The sequence below is a fragment of the Conger conger genome, chromosome 1, assembly GCF_963514075.1.
Source record: "Conger conger chromosome 1, fConCon1.1, whole genome shotgun sequence".
Classification (NCBI taxonomy): domain Eukaryota; kingdom Metazoa; phylum Chordata; class Actinopteri; order Anguilliformes; family Congridae; genus Conger; species Conger conger.
The window spans coordinates 81,304,907-81,322,810 of NC_083760.1; the positions used below are offsets into that span (position 1 = coordinate 81,304,907).

The 17,904-nt window shown below is 42.4% G+C and overlaps 1 pseudogene; it reads right to left on the bottom strand.

Moving 5' to 3' along the window:
• Positions 1 to 1,284: 1,284 nt before the first annotated feature.
• Positions 1,285 to 15,875, bottom strand: LOC133135900 (sterile alpha motif domain-containing protein 9-like; annotated as a pseudogene).
• Positions 15,876 to 17,904: the final 2,029 nt, after the last annotated feature.

A 17,904-nucleotide genomic window follows, 5' to 3' on the forward strand; every position in this document is an offset into this window, starting at 1 on the left:
CCATGTTCTTTAGCTACTAGGCTACAGGCCTCCCCTTATGATGTCAAAAGGACTATGTTTTACATTTACAGACCAGAGCACATATTAAAATAGATTTGCGCATTGTTAGTTTGGAACCATTCCCCCCAAAAATATGTATATAAATGATAAAATGAAATGTCTCAATTGTGTTTTATTTCTAATTAACGCTACTGCTATGTGCAATAACGTATTTAAGCAGTGGACCATTTCTCCTTTGATAATGCATAAGGCTCCTCCTAAACAGTTAAGACATCTCATGAGGTTTCTTAAATACATGTTCGGAGTCCATTTAAGGCTAAAGAATATTTGTACGGGTATGTTTGGACAATTCAAAATATAGATCTTGAATAGCTGTGAAGGAAAATGAAAGTTACAATTTTTACAAAATTAAAATTTTATTGATACATGGCTTCCATTTAATATATTTTTTAAATCATTGTAAAACAAAAAATTTAAAATCATTGTTATAAAAAGACAATCTTAGTATTAATGAAGCATATAAACACCAAATAGATATATTGGTTACATACAGTTTGGTTGAGTACAATTTCATCAAGATAAATACCCTTAACATTTTATAATAAACCCACCCCAGTTTTTTTATTTTTTTATATATAGATGCACAATGTAGTTTGTAATTCTTTATCTCTTTCCAAGCTGAGAGTGGTTAATTTTAGGTTGCCTGCTAATTGATGTGGCTTGTTGAGAAAGCACTATTCAGATGTGCAATGATACATTCCATAGTCTGGAAATCATCCTGAATTTACTAGTACCACCTATGGCTGGACGTACCAGAGGATGATGCATTTGGCCATAGATCTGCAAAGGGATGGAAGCCTTGGGCACTAGTGATCCTCCGTACAAATGTACAGCTGCAGTCTGTCTGCATCAGCTGAGCATGAATGTTGTGCTCCAAAACAATGATTGTGGAGAGTGAAAGAAGCAGTAGCTGACTACAAAATATCCATAAAATTGTTTTTATACAACACAGAGCAAAGTAATGATATACATATCTGTAGGAACAACAATAAACGGCTCATATAGCCAAACAAAAGTAGCAACAGTGTGGCCTACATCTGTATTTTGTTGAATCAAGCTGAAACTGGCAAACATTAAATAAAAACAATAAAATGAACAGAGTCTGTCTGTAAAAATAACAATGAGCAGATTTGTATCTAACTGTTTGCATTGCTCCTCAACTTCTGGAAAAATCGTTTGGTGGAATACTCAATTGAGAAAGCTTGTGCATTTGAGATGCTTGTCTCAGACATGCTGGTCCAGGTCCTCCCTTGTAGTCTCAGAGTAGGTTTCATATTGCATATCATATGCCAATGGACCATCAATAGCGAAGCCAACATAGAAGGACACATTTTCTGTGCTGTACCCACTTCTGACTCCACCAAGGTACGCAGGCCGCACTGGGATTTTTAGTTTGCCATAATTTATGTAAGCCTCTCAATTCTCAATCATTCCATTCACTCTGAGTAACCTTTTTTTGATGAGCTCCCCCTTAAAGATGTCTGCACTCTGCCAAAGGGCATTGCGCTGTCTCACATTGGGAATGGAATTGTCAAGTTCAGGTTTGGGAACAAGCCTCTGTAGTCCCTCAGATTTCCCCAGGTAGAAGTGAGCAATCGTATTTCTTTTGCGGAACAGGTGCGACAGCTGTTTCCTGGATGATTTTCGGATTGAGTTCACATAGACCGTGATGTTGGCATCAATCATATTCTTCTCTGGCCAAAGCAAAAGTAAGGACAGGTAGTATGGCTCTGGGTAGCGGTGTTGTGTTCCCACATCTTGCAGAATTTCCTTCAGAAGGCTAGTCAGGTCCTCGCGACTTCTCACAAATTTGGATTTAGGCACAGTGGGGTTGAATATTATGTTTGCTAGGATGTAATTGGTTTTATCTTTGGTATTTATAGCCATAGAATTGTCATTGATAAATGTGTAGCATTCAGTGATCTTCTCTATATTCTTTTCATGGCTGTCTTCCAAGTATTGCAGTAGCCCTGGGAAACTCTGTTCTGTTTACCTCGAGGAACAATCTGCGTTCTTGAATCTCCAGGTTTAGGCTGAGTTTTGGTTTGTTTTCTCGCTCCATGTATCTCTCCTCAGTTGACTGACAAAACAGTGAGAGGTACCTTTTGAAGTGCTCGGAGATCCTTTTCCTGTTTATTGAGTGTTTTTCTTGCTCAACGTTCCTGTCTTTAAAGTAGGTGAAGTACATCTCAAAGAAATCAAATATTTATTTTACTCTGGGTTTTAAATCAGTGAGGAAGTGTTCACACTTTTCAAGAACATCTGCAAAATCGTTGTTGGATTTATAGTCATGACTAAGAATGTTCCGTATTGGTCTTTTTCCATTTAGGAAACTCTGCATGTACTTGCGACTTATTTGGTCACTTTCACTGCACAAAATTTCAAAGACCATCATGGCAGTATCTATCTCTCCCACATAACCAGATATATTATAAGACCTCTGCTTCTTTATGCAGCCTTCAAATTCGGGTACCTCATCAGTTTTTGCCAAGCACTGAGCCATCTGAAAAGGTTGTGTAGCCTTGCTTGCCAAATCAACGTATACCTTCAAATGTCCTGGGGTAGTATCCTTTTTCTGTGTTTTTGCCATCTCAAATTTGTATTTTAGCTCACTTTTGGATATCTGTCCTATTGTGTCAACAGTGTAGGGATTTTCTGTAATATTCTTGGCTTTATTCGCCCAAACATATGCCTTGGTGAAGTCCTTCTCTATGAGATACAAATGCCTTGCCAGAGCTTGAGGTATGGTCGCAAGTTTCTCAAACCTTGAAGATGCTATTTCAAAGATAGTTTGGATTTGATTTGGATTTTCAGCTTGGATTTGTTCAATCAAAGGAGAAAACAAAGTGTCTTTCTCATCACCTTCTTTCTTCCTTTGCCTTGTGATCAACATGCTATGGATTGAGTCCATGAGTATGTCTTTTCCCATTTCAGTTCTGAAGAACAAGTCATTATGCAGCAAGTTAATGACTATTTCACTTTTTGATAGTTTGTAGTGCTTTCCCAACTCTTCCAGACACTGAGTGGCAATGTGTTGATGAAGGATACGGATTGTGGAGTATGTACCAACTTCCTCAGGCTTGAATCGAATTAGTAAGGTTGAATAAGGGTGCATTCTGTTCTCTACAGTTTCTCTTGATGTCAGCATATATTTGATCCCAAGAAAATCCTCACAGACAGACAGAGAAATGCTTGAATGAGCTACGAATTAATTCAGCAATGCCAAAAAGGAAAGCATCTCTGCTTGTTTACTACCAACATCAAGATCCTTTAGTGTGTTGGAGACTACTTTTTCAGTATATTCCTTGCTGAAGTTAGACTTCATGATCATGAAACTATAGAAGTTTTCAGGTTTCTTGTGATTTTCTTTGAGCTCTTGAAGCTTTTCCTCAAAAAGATCCTGCTCGTTTTTTGACAGTTCAGTAGTAATGTAATTACTTTCAACTAGACTGAGTTTGTACCGTTCTTTTGGATTTTGTGAACGTACACAGTTCAGAATGATGACAAGTGGGATAGAATTTTTCTCATCTACTGCTCTGCGAATACAATTTTGCAGCTCCTGTGTATTTTCTGTTTCCTCTGAGTCATCCACCAATAGGAGGACAGGTGTTTGGAAAGACGAATCAGTCTTCCCACACTTCATCAGATGTCTGACTTGAAGGGCCACTTCACTTTTTGCAATGGTATTGTCCTTCAGTATTGCACATCTGAACTCTTTTCGCAGGTTCCACATGACATGCATTGCTAAGGTGGTTCCACCACAGCCAGGGTGGTGAAAGAGATTCAGCATTACACATGGATATGTGGGGTCTTTAGTCCTCACAGTTTGGATCATATTTTTAAGTTTGTTATATTTGTCTCTTTTTATGAAATCTTTGGCCTTGGGTTTGTCTGAGAAGTAGAAGTTCCACCACTGTGCGTTGCCCCCACGGTAAAATGTTTCCTCCGTTGTGATTCTGAATTCTGAGAATTCTTCAGTGCTTTCATCGTAAATGTTCTCGCATTCATTTTCACACAGGATGTTCAGAGCTGTCATAATGTCTTCATCCTTTTGCTCAAGGCAAACTGAACTGGAGCCAGTGGATGGCAGGAATCTTCCTGATCTCTGATTGAGAGGGCCCATCTTCATAATTGTCCCATTTACTTCACTGAGGTCTAATTCATATATACACTGTCTTGTGATATCAATACCACATCTATACTCAGTGAAGTTTTTCCACGTCTGAAATGTGTTTTCTGCTGTGAAGATACTGACAATGTTGTGCACACCTTCAAGATTTTTGTAGAATGAAATGAAGGTCTCAAAAACAGGGTCAATCATGGTCTCGACATTTGAGAGTAACAGAAATATCACAAGACATCTTCCATTTTGAAGAACCTGAGGTTTACAAAGAAATGAAACTGTGTCTTGCACTTCTTTGGCTCTTGTTCTTAACCAGTCACTGTGGTTCATGGGCTTGCAGGTTTCAATGTCAAGGTCCTGCCTCCCATTACAAAATACCCAGCTGGTCTGTTTATCCAAGTTGAGGTTTTTTATCACAATTTCTCTATCCTCCTGGTATTGGGCTGGAAAATGAAGGTTTGCATGTCTGGTTTCTCTGTAGAACCTGCATAACCCTTTGACTTCGGAGTCAGGATCAAAGTCAAGGACACAGAATATTTTTAGCTTGCTTAGAAGCTGTAGGTGTTTCAGTTGCTTGGGGTGACTTTGGTTTGTAATGATCACAAAATTCTCATAGTAATCCAAACTGCCCCCTCCAAATGTTAACAGGTCCTTTAGCTTTTCCCCCTGATTGCTATCCCTTTTTGGAATTGGCAGTCGTTCAATCTGTTCTCTTCTCGAGTCTAAAACCTTTGTATTTTCATTAAACTTTTGCAGAGCAATTTTCAGCTCTCTAGGGTTACCGATTTTCATAATATCTTTGGTTGAGGCCTCATCCCGCACAAACAGGGGATGTTGGCCTTTTTTCCACCCCTTCTCCTCAGACAGAGACTGTATAAAATAGTCCTTCCCCCGAGTCACACTATGACTTGGAACAACATCGACCACAATGACATGTCTGTCTGATGATGTGGAATCAGTGCACATCACGTCTACAAAGCGAGGCTGTCGAATACACATTTTTGCATCTTCAGCCATTTCTTCAAAGTGGTCTATGATTACATTTTTCTTGTCAACTTCAATTCCAATGATTTCTCCGTGGGAAAATTGCATTTCTTTTGAATCATCTGCCACACCACAATGAATTGTGCCATTAGTACGAGAGTTCATGCATCCAGCGGCAAACCTAAAGACCTCATTGTTGAATTTCCTCTTTATTGTGTCAATGTCATCTGTTCTACCCATGTACTTGTATTCATGAACTGGATCTATCAGATTTCCTGGCCCTGTCTCCGGTGGAAGAATAGAGTGCTGTGTGTAAATGTGATGTACATGGTGCTTGTCAAATGGATAAAAACTGCTGTCTGTCTTGGTGCTCTATTTGTGTTCTCATCCATTTCTGGAGGATGATCAATACTTCTTCGAAGGACTGTTTGAGTGCATGGACTTTCTGTTTCATCTGTTTCACAGGCCTCCTGAACTAAAGCCATGTCCTCCTTTTTATCTTGATCTTTGTCATCAATGTCCTCAAAACCAGCATTCCTAACATCAGCTGGTGATTTCTTCTCATTCTCATACTTCTTACATTTTTTTTGTGCTTTGCTCTTTTGTCCTTTTCTTGAGATGTTGTGGTTGGCCTGTAGCGTCGTGGTTAAGGTAAATGACTGGGACAGGCAAGGTTGGGGGTTCGAATCCCAGTGTAGCCACAATAAGAGCCGCACAGCCGTTGGGCCCTTGAGCAAGGCCCTTAACCCTGCATTGCTCCAGGGGAGGATTGTCTCCTGCTAATCAACTGTACGTCGCTCTGGATAAGAGCGTCTGCCAAATGCCAATAATGTAATGTAATGTAATGGTCCTCAACAGTCTTGATGTTTGAACTGGCTGCAGCTCTCACAGATTGTGACTGTATTGATTGATCTGATTGCTTTTTGTGTTCTTGCAGTTTTCCCATAAGTTTTACCGCTGGGCCATATTTTATACCCAGTTCCAAAAGGTGTTCCTTTTCAAAGTGAAGTAATTCTGCCCCTGACACACCTTTCTCATATAAGGCATTTGCATATTTGTAGTAAATCTTGAGGTCATCCTTTAACCACCGAAAGACATGTTCCTTACTCCATTCTTCTATTTTGGAAGGAAGTTGTTCAGGTGAATGGCTCATTGTGCCTCAGACCTGATCAAAAGTATGAACAGCAGTTCATAGCTGAATTCCAATTATTAGTTGTAAAAAGTATATGTTTGAAAAAAATACAGTCATTTGCTTCATTACACCTACATATTCATGCGATTCTCTAATCAGCCAATTGTGTGGCAGCAGTGCAATGCATACAATCATATAGATATGGCTCAGGAGCTTCAGTTAATGAGAGACATCAGAGAAGAATGGCCAGTCTGGTCAAAGTTGACAGGTTCTTGAAATCATTCGGTTTCTTGCTGGCACGTTCTTCTGTAAAAGCAGGGAATGGTAAATGTTAAATATTGGGCCTCATTTATCAATATTTTCGGAAATACGTGTGCAAATGTATGTGTGATAGGAAACGAACTAACAACTTTCTCGAGATTCATGAAACACGCATAGACACAGCTTTTGTTGTATACACTTGTGTATGATGACACATACCAAGTAATCGTAAATCAAAATCGCGTTCACAAAATTTGGGATTATCATAAATTAACTCCCATAAAACACCATATATGGAATTTCGGCTTTTTAAAGAGATAGTCTTTTTAAAGAGATAGAAAAAAGCTTCTATGCAGAAGGATTGGAGTTCTGTTAATGGAAGTACAACAAGGCAAAACATACTCCGATCAGCTATAACATTAAAGCCACCTGCTTAAATCAGTTTTGTCACAATTAAAAATGGTTTAAACTATATAAACTTGTCTATAAACACTTAATAGTATTTTTTATTATATTTATGGTTTTTTTTTTTGGTTTTTTTGGTTATTCAAATATCTTGGTGTACTGGTGTTCATGATCACGTCTATCTTAACTAGTGCTCCAGGACCTGTACAATTTTTCATATTAAAAAAACGAAAAGAAAAAAAGACCCGCCATATTTTAAAATGCATGGGATCTATTCTGACATAAGTTTCACCACATGCAGTACCATATAATACCAACAGATGGAAGAAGGGTGCAGGTTGGATGCCATGCATTGTTAAATATGGCGGTGTAGCCACAATAAGATCTGCACAGCCGTTGGGCCCTTGAGCAAGGCCCTTAACCCTGCATTGCTCCAGGGGAAGATTGTCTCCTGCTTAGTCTAATCAACTGTACGTCTCTCTGGATAAGAGCGTCTGCCAAATGTAATGTAATGTAATATAGACATCATCGTGAACACCAGTACATACCAAGGGTAATAATTAAACAACAAAACAATGAACTATTGCATGTTATTATTTGGGCGGCACGGATGGTGCAGTGGGTAGCACTGCCGCCTCACAGCAAGGAGGTCCTGGGTTTGAATCCCCGTCGGCCGGGGCCTCTCTGTGTGGAGTTTGCATGTTCTCCCCGTGTCTGCGTGGGTTTCCTCCGGGTACTCCGGTTTCCTCCCACAGTCCAAAGACATGCATGTTTGGCTGATTGGAGAGTCTAAATTGCCCGTAGGTATGAGTGTGTGAGTGAATGGTGTGTGTGCCCTGCGATGGACTGGCGACCTGTCCAGGGTGTATTCCTGCCTTTCGCCCAATGTATGCTGGGATAGGCTCCAGCCCCCCTGCGACCCTGTTCAGGATAAGCGGGTTCAGATAATGGATGGATGGATGTTATTATTTGATGTATGCATAGATTAAATGTTTGTGTTAAAACATGTGTTTGTTAAAATTGTCAAAATAGGGGTTAGTTTAATCGGGTTATGCTATTCACACAGGTAAAGCTCCTTGTGAAAGGAGTTACAGGTGCTTAGGCGGTGCTTCGGCGGTAAAACGGGTTTGGCGAGATCACAGGTTGTTGTGTCAGTGTAAAGTGTATCCGTGAATAAACGGCCACAGATGTGTGCAACCAAAAGAAAAAGTCGTATTACTTGTTTTAACCCGCGAGTCCTACAACAGCTATTTAACCTGCAAAGGTAAAATGATAGCTCAGCCCGAAATGACTTTGGCTCAGCCTCAAATGTATTCAAACCTTGGTTACGCCCCTGGGGACGATAAACAGGGAATTTTGGCAAAAGAGTTTGGAGGGAGTCAGACGCCAGTGATATAGGGAAATTATGAAGAATCGGGATACAGTTATGCGAAGGATTATTATAACTATATCTTTATTATTATTATTATTATTATTATTATTAGTATTAGTATTAATTTCTTTTTTTTTAAGAAGAGAGGACATTTAGTGTAATTTTAGAAAAAGGGCGTATTCCTACTCTGATACAGCTTGCCAGAAGTTTTGCTGAAGCAATCACTGGCAGTGAGAGTTGTAACCAAAGCCGATAACGAACCACGAGTGTACAGCCCTAGCTATACATTTTCATTTTCTTGCTTGCTTTGATGACTGAGGTAGGCAGTAGCCTACGCTTTTCCACCATTAAAGCCGTAGCTACGGTGACAGCGGCTGTAATTTTGACATGACATTTTTTTTACATTCACTATTGGGTTTTTCCCCCGGTGGCAGCAAAAATATATTTTAAAATATATATAAAATTTTTCATTTATAAATCTGTACTCTCGGTTTTGGAATCCATCTGCTCAATTGCGCAATCCTGTTTTGCAATCCGTGAATTCAATTTGTAGCCACAATCAGTGATTCCTGGAAGGCAGCAGGTTAATCCCAGCCAACAGATGATGACGTGTACATACTTCATCGCATGACTTTTTTATTTTACGTATTTAATTAAATCTATTTCTATCTATGCTACTGAACTAGCTGGTTTGCTAATCTTGCTATTACGTTTTCTAGTTCTCGGAAAGCTGCTGCCTTCCGAGCTTCACAGAGGAAAGGAAAGTACCCTGGGCGTGCCTCGCCCTGCTGGAAAAAAAAAGTTAAAGCTTTGGAACGCCCTTTCCCAGCTCAGACCGAAATGACTTTGGCTCAGGCTCAAATGTATTAAAACCTTGGTTACGCCCCTGGAAAAAAAAGGTCAAGCTTTGAAACAGCTAATAGCTGGTCATTTCAGTGTTATGATCAAATAAAATACAGTTATAATGCATACAATACAGAGCAATGCATACAATCATATAGATACGGCTCAGGAGCTTCAGTTAATGTTCACATCAACCATCAGTATGGGGAAAAAATGTTATCTAAGTGACTTTGACCGTGGATGATTGCTGGTGGCAGACAGGGTGGTTTGAGTATCTCAGAAACTGCTGATCTCCTGTGTGATTTTCATGCGCACTAGTCTCTAGACTTTGCAAAGAATGGTGCAAAAAAAAGAGAAAAAAAAAGCAGCCGTTCTGCAGACAGAAACGCCTTGTTAATGAAAGACATCAGAGAAGAAGTCTGGTCAAAGTTGACAGGAAGATGACAGTAACACAAATAACCACACATTACAACAGTGGTATGCAGAAGAGCATCTCTGAATACACAATGCATCATAACTGTAAGTGGATAGGCTACAGCAGTAGAAGTCTAAAAATGAAGTAGAATCAATACCAAATAAAGTGCTCGGTGAGTGTATATAATATAATATATAATATAATATGTGGGGTACTTACCAGTCCCAGTTGTTGAAACGATTAAAAATCATTTGGTTTCTTGCTGGCACGTTCTTCTGTAAAAGTATGGAATGTTAAATGTTAAATATTGGGCCTCATTTATCAATATTTTCAGAAATACGTGTGCAAATGTCTGTGTGATAGGAAACGAACTAACAACTTTCGCGAGATTCATGAAACACGCATAGACACAGCTTTTGTTGTATACACTTGTGTATGATGACACATACCAAGTAATCGTAAATCAAAATCGCGTTCACATTCACGCCTGTTTTCTGTTCTGGTGCCTCAGTGGTGGAATGACTTGCCTACCACTGTCAGGACAGCAGAATCCCTCCCCCTATTTCGACGCAGACTAAAAACACACTTTTTCAAACTGTACCTTAGTCCTCCCTCCTGATCCCCCCCCCCCCCCCCCCTTTCCGATATCCCCCTTGTCGAACCCAAAAAATAAATAAAAAAATACAATGACTGTATTTTTTGTTTAGAACAGCACGTGTATTTTACTAGTTATGGATGTGATGCTTTAGCTTGTGGAAGAACCTATGCAAATTACTAAAATGTAAATGTAAAATGGAATTAATTGGTTTGATATAAAGATCAGTTAGGCAGAGTTCCTTTTTGGCAAGCTTAATATCTCAAATATTTATTCAAACTGTTTGATCTCGGTAAAACTCAGTTTCCATTGCAACAATGCATACACACTAGTGAGCACTTTATTAGGTATTTATTAGACTTCTTTTTTCAACTTATTGGCCTTATTCTACTGCTGTAGCCTATCCACTTAGAGGTTTGAAGCATTGTGTGATCAGAGATGCTCTTCGACATACCACTGTTGTAATGCATGGTTTCCCAAGCCTGGGAAAAAGACATATCACTCAGCTACAATTCAGACTTCTGGACTCAAATCTGTAGGAACACCTTCACGATGACCACCAATACTAATCTGCAACTTATACAATACAAGGTCATTCACAGAACTCATATCACTCCCCAAAAGATGTTTAAAATGGGATTTGTGGACTTGCACTCACTGCTCTTTGAATACCCCAGATAATTACTTCCACTCGACCTGGCTCTGCCCACCGACTCACCATTTCTGGAAACAAGTCATAAACCAAATATCTCTCATTATGAGCTGTAGCATTCCACTCTGTCCATCCTTCTGTCTACTAGGAGACCTCTCAACAATCAACCCACCAAATCAAAATACCAAACCTATACTCATTGCCCTAGCTATCGCCAAGAAAACCATCCTCTTAAACAGGAAAACAAGACACAAAATAAACATAACACATTGGTCTAATCTACTCAAAGAACACATATCCATGGAACTAATTTCACACCAGCGCCAAAGCTCACACATGGCAAACATTTGGGGTCCTTTCATAAAATCATTCAATTTGCCTGTGGACTAACCCCCCAACACCCAACCTATCCAACATAGACTCACATAATCTAGAAACACTATCCATGCAATGCCATATCCTAATCCAACCCATCCCAACTATTCCTCTTCTCTCCCTTTTTCCATACTATCCATTCAAGGCTCCAATCAACAACCACCCACTTGCCCACCTGTCTGTTTGTCTGTTCATCTTCCTGTCTATCTGCCCGTTGGTCTGCATGTTCATATGTATACACAAGTCACTCTTTCCACACTTCATAATTCTTTTTATTATTATTCTTTATTTATTTTATTGTTATTTTTAGTGACTCTGTTTTTTACCCTCCCCTCAAAGGCTTCATACTGTTTTCTCTCCCTCTCCCTCTCCCTCCCCCTCTCTCTCTCTCTCTCTGAAATTTACCACTGTATATATGTTTGTTTTTGTATTATTAAAAACAAAGTTGACCTCCCAAGAGGTCGGCGGGAATATTAAAAAAAAAAAAAAAAAAAAAAAAGTAATGCATGGTTATTTGCATTACTGTCACCTTCCTGTCAGCTTCGATCAGTCTGGCCATTCTCCTCTGACCTCTCTCAATAAGAACCTAACAACTAAAAAACTATTAAAAGGGGTGTATTTATCATGTTTTAAAGACTGTAATTAATGTTGAATGTCCCTGCTGTCATTCTTTGGTGGTGCTTAGTGAAAACCTGTGAAAGGAGTATTGTTTTTTACATTACATTAGATTAATGCCATATGGCAGATGCTCTTATCCAGAGCGACGTACAACAAAGTGCAAAGTGCATACCCATAACCAGGGATAAGTGCGCTGAAAGACCCTAGAGGGAAGTACAATTTCAACTGCTACCTGCGCAACAAAGATAAGGACCCGGGCCTATTTGATCATCAGGTTTATTATTATTATTATTTATTTATTTATCATAATACCCCAACACGTAAATGTAAGAACAAACCGCTTACCCAGCCAAACTAAACATCCTGATCCACAAGTAAATATCACAGAAAGACAACAATTAAGGTTTACAGGGAGGTAGGGGGGAGAGGTGCAGCTTGAACAGGTGCGTCTTCAGTTTGCACTTGAAGGTGGAAAGTTTTGCCTTCTGTGTGACATTTGTGAAAAAATGTATAGCCTCTGTGCCATACCTCCCCAAGTATCAGTGCAGTGCCAATTTAACAAGTCTCTACATTTTTTATATAAATTGAATGCAAGCATGAGCAGATTGCTCATTGTTCCTGTTTAAAAAGGGGGGGATATAATTTTGTAAAGAAAGAAGTAGTCCCTCATATTTTTAAACATATCATCCTTTGAACTATGAACTGAATGGAGGCATGAATGCATCGCTAATTGTTCCACTTCAAGCAATGGTCTGTTCTATGAAGGCTTGCTATTGGCTGATTTGTGGTCATTGCCATTCCTTTTTATGGCAGTGTGCAGTGAATTAAACTCCTCTTTCTCCTCTTTTCATCAATCTTGTACAGAGTGATGGAAAGAGGAGAAAGAGGAGTTTAATTCAAGTGTACAGGGTACAACTTGATCTTTGTCTGATCATTCCATAAAACTTCGTTCCAGAGGTTTTTTAATGTACTTGAGACGGGTGCGTGGGTGTTGGACCCAAAATGCACGACTCAGAAACAATGGTTAGATAAAGTCCCGTCAGGGCTTTATTCGGGACGAATCCCAGGAGCGTAGTCAAAACAAGCAAAGTCCATACACGTAGATCCAACCAAACAAACACTAAACAAACAAAAAGCACGGTGCCGAGGGAAGAGGCAAACTCGTAGTCGGTAGACGTGCAGGAAGGTCCGGTAGCAGGAGAGCCGTCAGCAGGGCAAAAGTACAGGTGGACGGCAGGCAGAGTCGTAGTCGAGGGCGATGCGGAAGTCGAAACCATGAAACAATCAGCGAGGCAAAGGTACAAAAACGGTAGGCGAAGACGTGGTCAAAAAACAAACGATGGTCAACGAGACAGAAATCAATCAACAATGGTCGGTAAAACAGGCTTGGATCTTAACGTGAATCAATCAGTAATAATGCTCAAGAGTTGCGTTGAAAACAAGAGGCAGACAATTTCGCAACAAACAGTAGCACGGCTGGGATATAAATGCAGGTGTAGACAGGTGTAGACAATTAGTTCGAGCGTAGCAAGGAAATAGAAAACAGGTGCGATGGATGACAATTCTAACAAGGTAATTAGTAATCGTTAGTAATAAACCTATCCTGCCCTAGCATTAGTAAATTAGTAAATGACATGCACGAGAAACATAAGGTAACATGAACACGATTAGTTTGTTAGTTCTACCCAATCCTGATCTAGCGTTAGTAGTTTGAGTAAATAGACAAATGGAAACTATTAGGGTGTGAATGACAGAAAGAGAGAGAGAAAAGGCGGAACGCAAGGTTTGCGGAAAGACATGTAAAAGTGTATGTTTAAACAGTAACCAGTCTACGTAACAATAAACATAAATCAAAACATAACACAAAATCCGGATCCGGGAGACATATGGGGTGAGAGGATACAGGCTTAATACAAGAAACATGGAATGTGGGGTAAAACTTAAGGGAAGCAGGGAGCGACAATTTTAAAGAGGAAGGGTTGATGATACAGTGGATCTTAAAGGGACCAATAAAGTGGAGTTGCAGTTAGTGGGAAGTGGCTTGGAGGGGAATGTCCTTAGTGGACAACCAGACGGAGTCACCTGGCTTGTAGGCCGGAGCTGGGGTGCGGTGGCGATCAGCAAAACGCCGATTATGGTCTGCCGTGCTTAACAGCGCGGCCTTGGCATCCCTCCAAATCTTGGCGCACCGTTTCATGTGGATGGCAAGGGAGGGAACAGCGATCTCGGACTCCTGGTCAGGGAACAGTGGAGGTTGGTAGCCCAGGGAGACCTCAAACGGTGATTTCCAGGTGGCGGCGCAGGGTAAGGTGTTGTGTGCGTACTCCACCCAGGTAAGCATCTTGCTCCATGCGGCAGGATTCTTGGCCGATACGCAGCGTAGAGCGGCCCCCAGGTCCTGATTGGCCCTGTCAGTTTGGCCATTGGACTGAGGGTGGTAGCCCGAAGAGAGGCTAGCTGTGGCCCCGAGGGCCACGCAGAACGCTTTCCAAACTTGGGAGATGAATTGGGGGCCGCGGTCGGAAACGATGTCCGAGGGAAGTCCGTGGATGCGGAAAACCTCTCTCACCAGAACATCAGCGGTTTCTTGGGCGGTGGGCAATCCAGCCAGGGGGATGAAGTGTGCCGCTTTGCTGAATCGGTCCACCACAGTCAGGATGGTGGTGTTGCCCTCGGAAAGGGGAAGTCCGGTCACAAAGTCCACTCCGATGTGGCTCCAGGGTCGGCTGGGCACCGGCAATGGTTGAAGCAGTCCAGCAGGGGCCTGGTAAGATGCTTTGCTTCTGGCACATGTGGTGCAAGCCTTGATGAAGCGTCTGGTGTCAGGGATCATGGAAACCCACCAGAATTTCCTCTTCAGCACCGCCAAGGTGCGGGTAAAGCCGGGATGGCAAGACAGGAGGGATGAATGGGCCCATTGCAGCACCTGTGTCCGAGCGGCTGCAGGCACGTATAGGCGTAATCCGGGGTTGGACCTGGGATCGGGTTCCTCCCGTAGAGCCCTCTGGATCACCGACTCGATCTTCCAAGTGACGGACCCCACGGTGCAGGAGGCCGGAAGGATGTTTTCAGGAACCTCACGCTCAGGACAAGTGTTAAATTGGCGAGAAAGGGCGTCCGGCTTAACGCTCGGGCGGTAGGTCAGTGAGAAATTGACCCTCCCGAAAAACAGTGCCCATCTGGCCTGTCGAGAATTCAGCCTCTTGGCTGTCTGGAGGTATGCCAGGTTCTTGTGGTCGGTCCAAACGATGAACGGCTTCTCGGCCCCCTCCAGCCAATGTCTCCACTCCTCCAGCGCCAGTTTGACTGCCAGCAGTTCTCGATTACCAACGTCATAGTTCTTCTCCGCCGGGGACAGCTTCTTGGAGAAGAAAGCGCAGGGGTGTAGTCGGTTGTCCGCGGCCGCCGCCTGAGAGAGCACAGCTCCCACCCCCGTGTCGGAAGCATCCGTCTCAACCACAAACTGGCGGGTGGGGTCGGGGTGTACCAGGATGGGCGCGGAAGAGAACAGTCTCTTGACCTTGGTGAAGGCCGTCTCAGCTTTGGGGCTCCACCAGAATGGCACCGCAGGGGACTATAGGATCGGATGAATCTTCGGTAGAAGTTGGCGAATCCCAAGAAGCGCTGAAGTTGCTTACGTGAGGTGGGTGTGGGCCAGTTGGTGACCGCCAGAATTTTCTTGGGATCCGCCCTGATCCGTCCCCTCTCAAGGATGAACCCAAGGAACTCAACTGTGTCGGAGTGGAAGACGCACTTCTCCGCCTTGATGAATAGTCTGTTCTCCAGGAGTCTCTGAAGCACTTGCCTGACGTGTTTCTCATGATCCTTGGCATTAGTCGAGTAGATTAGGATGTCATCTAGGTAGACGAACACATGGCGGCCCAACAGGTCCCGAAGAACATCATTCACCAGGGCCTGGAACACAGCAGGAGCATTGGTGAGGCCGAATGGCATGACCAGGTATTCGAAGTGTCCGAGAGAGGTGTTGAAGGCGGTCTTCCATTCATCGCCCTCACGGATACGGAGCAGGTGGTAAGCATTGCGGAGATCCAACTTGGTGAAGATGGTGGCCTTGTGAAGAGGGTGGAACGCGGAGTCCATCAAGGGCAGAGGATACTTGTTCCTCACCGTGATGTTGTTCAGCTCCCTGTAGTCGATGCATGGGCGTAGGGAGCCATCCTTCTTCTGTACGAAGAAGAATCCCGCACCGACGGGAGAGGAAGATGGGCGAATTAGTCCGTTAGCCAGGCAATCATGGATGTATTTCTCCATAGCCTCCCTTTCTGGTCTGGAGACGTTGTATAGGCGACTTGAGGGGAGGAGCTTGATGGCGCAGTCGTAGGGTCGATGAGGCGGCAGTGACTGAGCTTGAGTCTTGGAGAATACTGTGCCCAGGTCGTGGTAAGGAGTGGGAACCCTCTCCAGGGAGGGCTTGGGAGTCTGTGGTAGGGCTGGTACTCCCTCTGCTGGTGGTGGAGCTGAACGCAAGCAGGACAGATGGCATTTAGGATTCCAGGCTTGCACTTGGTTAGAACTCCAGTTGATTGTGGGGTTGTGTTTCTGGAGCTAGGGTAATCCGAAGATGAGTTGGTCATTGGGGGACTGGATGACCCGGAACTGGATCATCTCCCGATGGTTCCCAGAAATGACCAGTTGAATGGGAATGGTGATGTGCGTCATGCGGCAGAAAGTCCTTCCATCCAGCGACCGGGCATTCTCAGGGTGGGGTAGAGGGAGGGTGGGGATGTTCAGTTCAGACACCAACGCTTCATCAATGAGGTTGGCGTCCGCTCCAGAATCCACCAACGCGTTAACCCGGGTTGTGCAGTCGAGAAGAATTAACAGCTTGGTGAGCGTGGGACGATGGTTGTCTCCGTTGGAACCCTCATGTCTGACAATACGAGACTAAGACAAAATGAATAAACATAAACCATGGCGAGACAGACCTGAAACGTGACAGTACTGTACATTTTTGATAATTGTAACATGGCCATTGTATTCTTAAGGCTTGCCAAGTGTTTCATCTTGTGCTGAACCCTCTGAGGTCATGCTGGCATACTCTTCTCTTGATGGTGATTTCTGACAGATCTATGCCTACATCATGGAGAGTGTTCCTGATCTGTTGAACAGTTTCTTGACCATTTGAAGAATTATTCTCTCATACACTGCACTGGTCTTGCATGGTCTACCAGGTCATTTGCCATTGCTAAGATCGCCAGTGTATTTTTGCTTCTTCCTAATGTATGAGTTGATTTTGCCACACATTAGATCATGTCTCTAATCAATTCATTCTTATTTTGCAGAGTAACGATGGCTTGCTTTACAGTCTCTGACACTTCTTTGGTCCTCAGACAAATGCAGATGACACTCCTATAATCAACTACTTTTGCCAGCTATTTTATGCATGGACTAACAATGAAACTTAACAGACTTGTCCAAGAAACATTTGAGCCAATTGTTCAATTACTTTTGGTCAAATATGTCCAAAGACGTATGGAGTGCACTGTACAGTCTCATTTGTTGAAACTACTGCAAATTCTTCTGTAAAAGTAGGGAATGCTAAATGTAAAATAAAAATAAAAGTACATATGCGTATGCCTTTGGGAGCTAACCCGTGGTTACAAGTCATTTTCACACCCGTGCCCAATATTGAAGTCTATCCTGCAAGCCTTGCAAAAGGCATGATGACGTTTGTCAATACGGCTTGCACACAAAAACGGGAAATCATTAACTGCAAGAATTTGCATGCATATCTTGTTTATTTGTTTGGTGCAGCGTATTCAATCATGTTCGTATGTCAGTGGTAACCAAACGTATTCAATAGACAGACGGCGGCATCAAGCACACGCTCATTGGCACATCTTATTTTTCCCTGAAGCGTGCTACATTTACGTTGCCAGGTTATGTGGAAACAGATGGCGTGAGATGGTGTAGTGTGTAGATTGTGTTTAAAAACCAATCAAACAAATAAGACCAATTGATACGTTCATCATGAATTAACTTTGAGAGCTGTGGATTTACTGAGTAACCCGGGAGAAACTGCAAAACCGGAGGACGGCGGGTGACAGC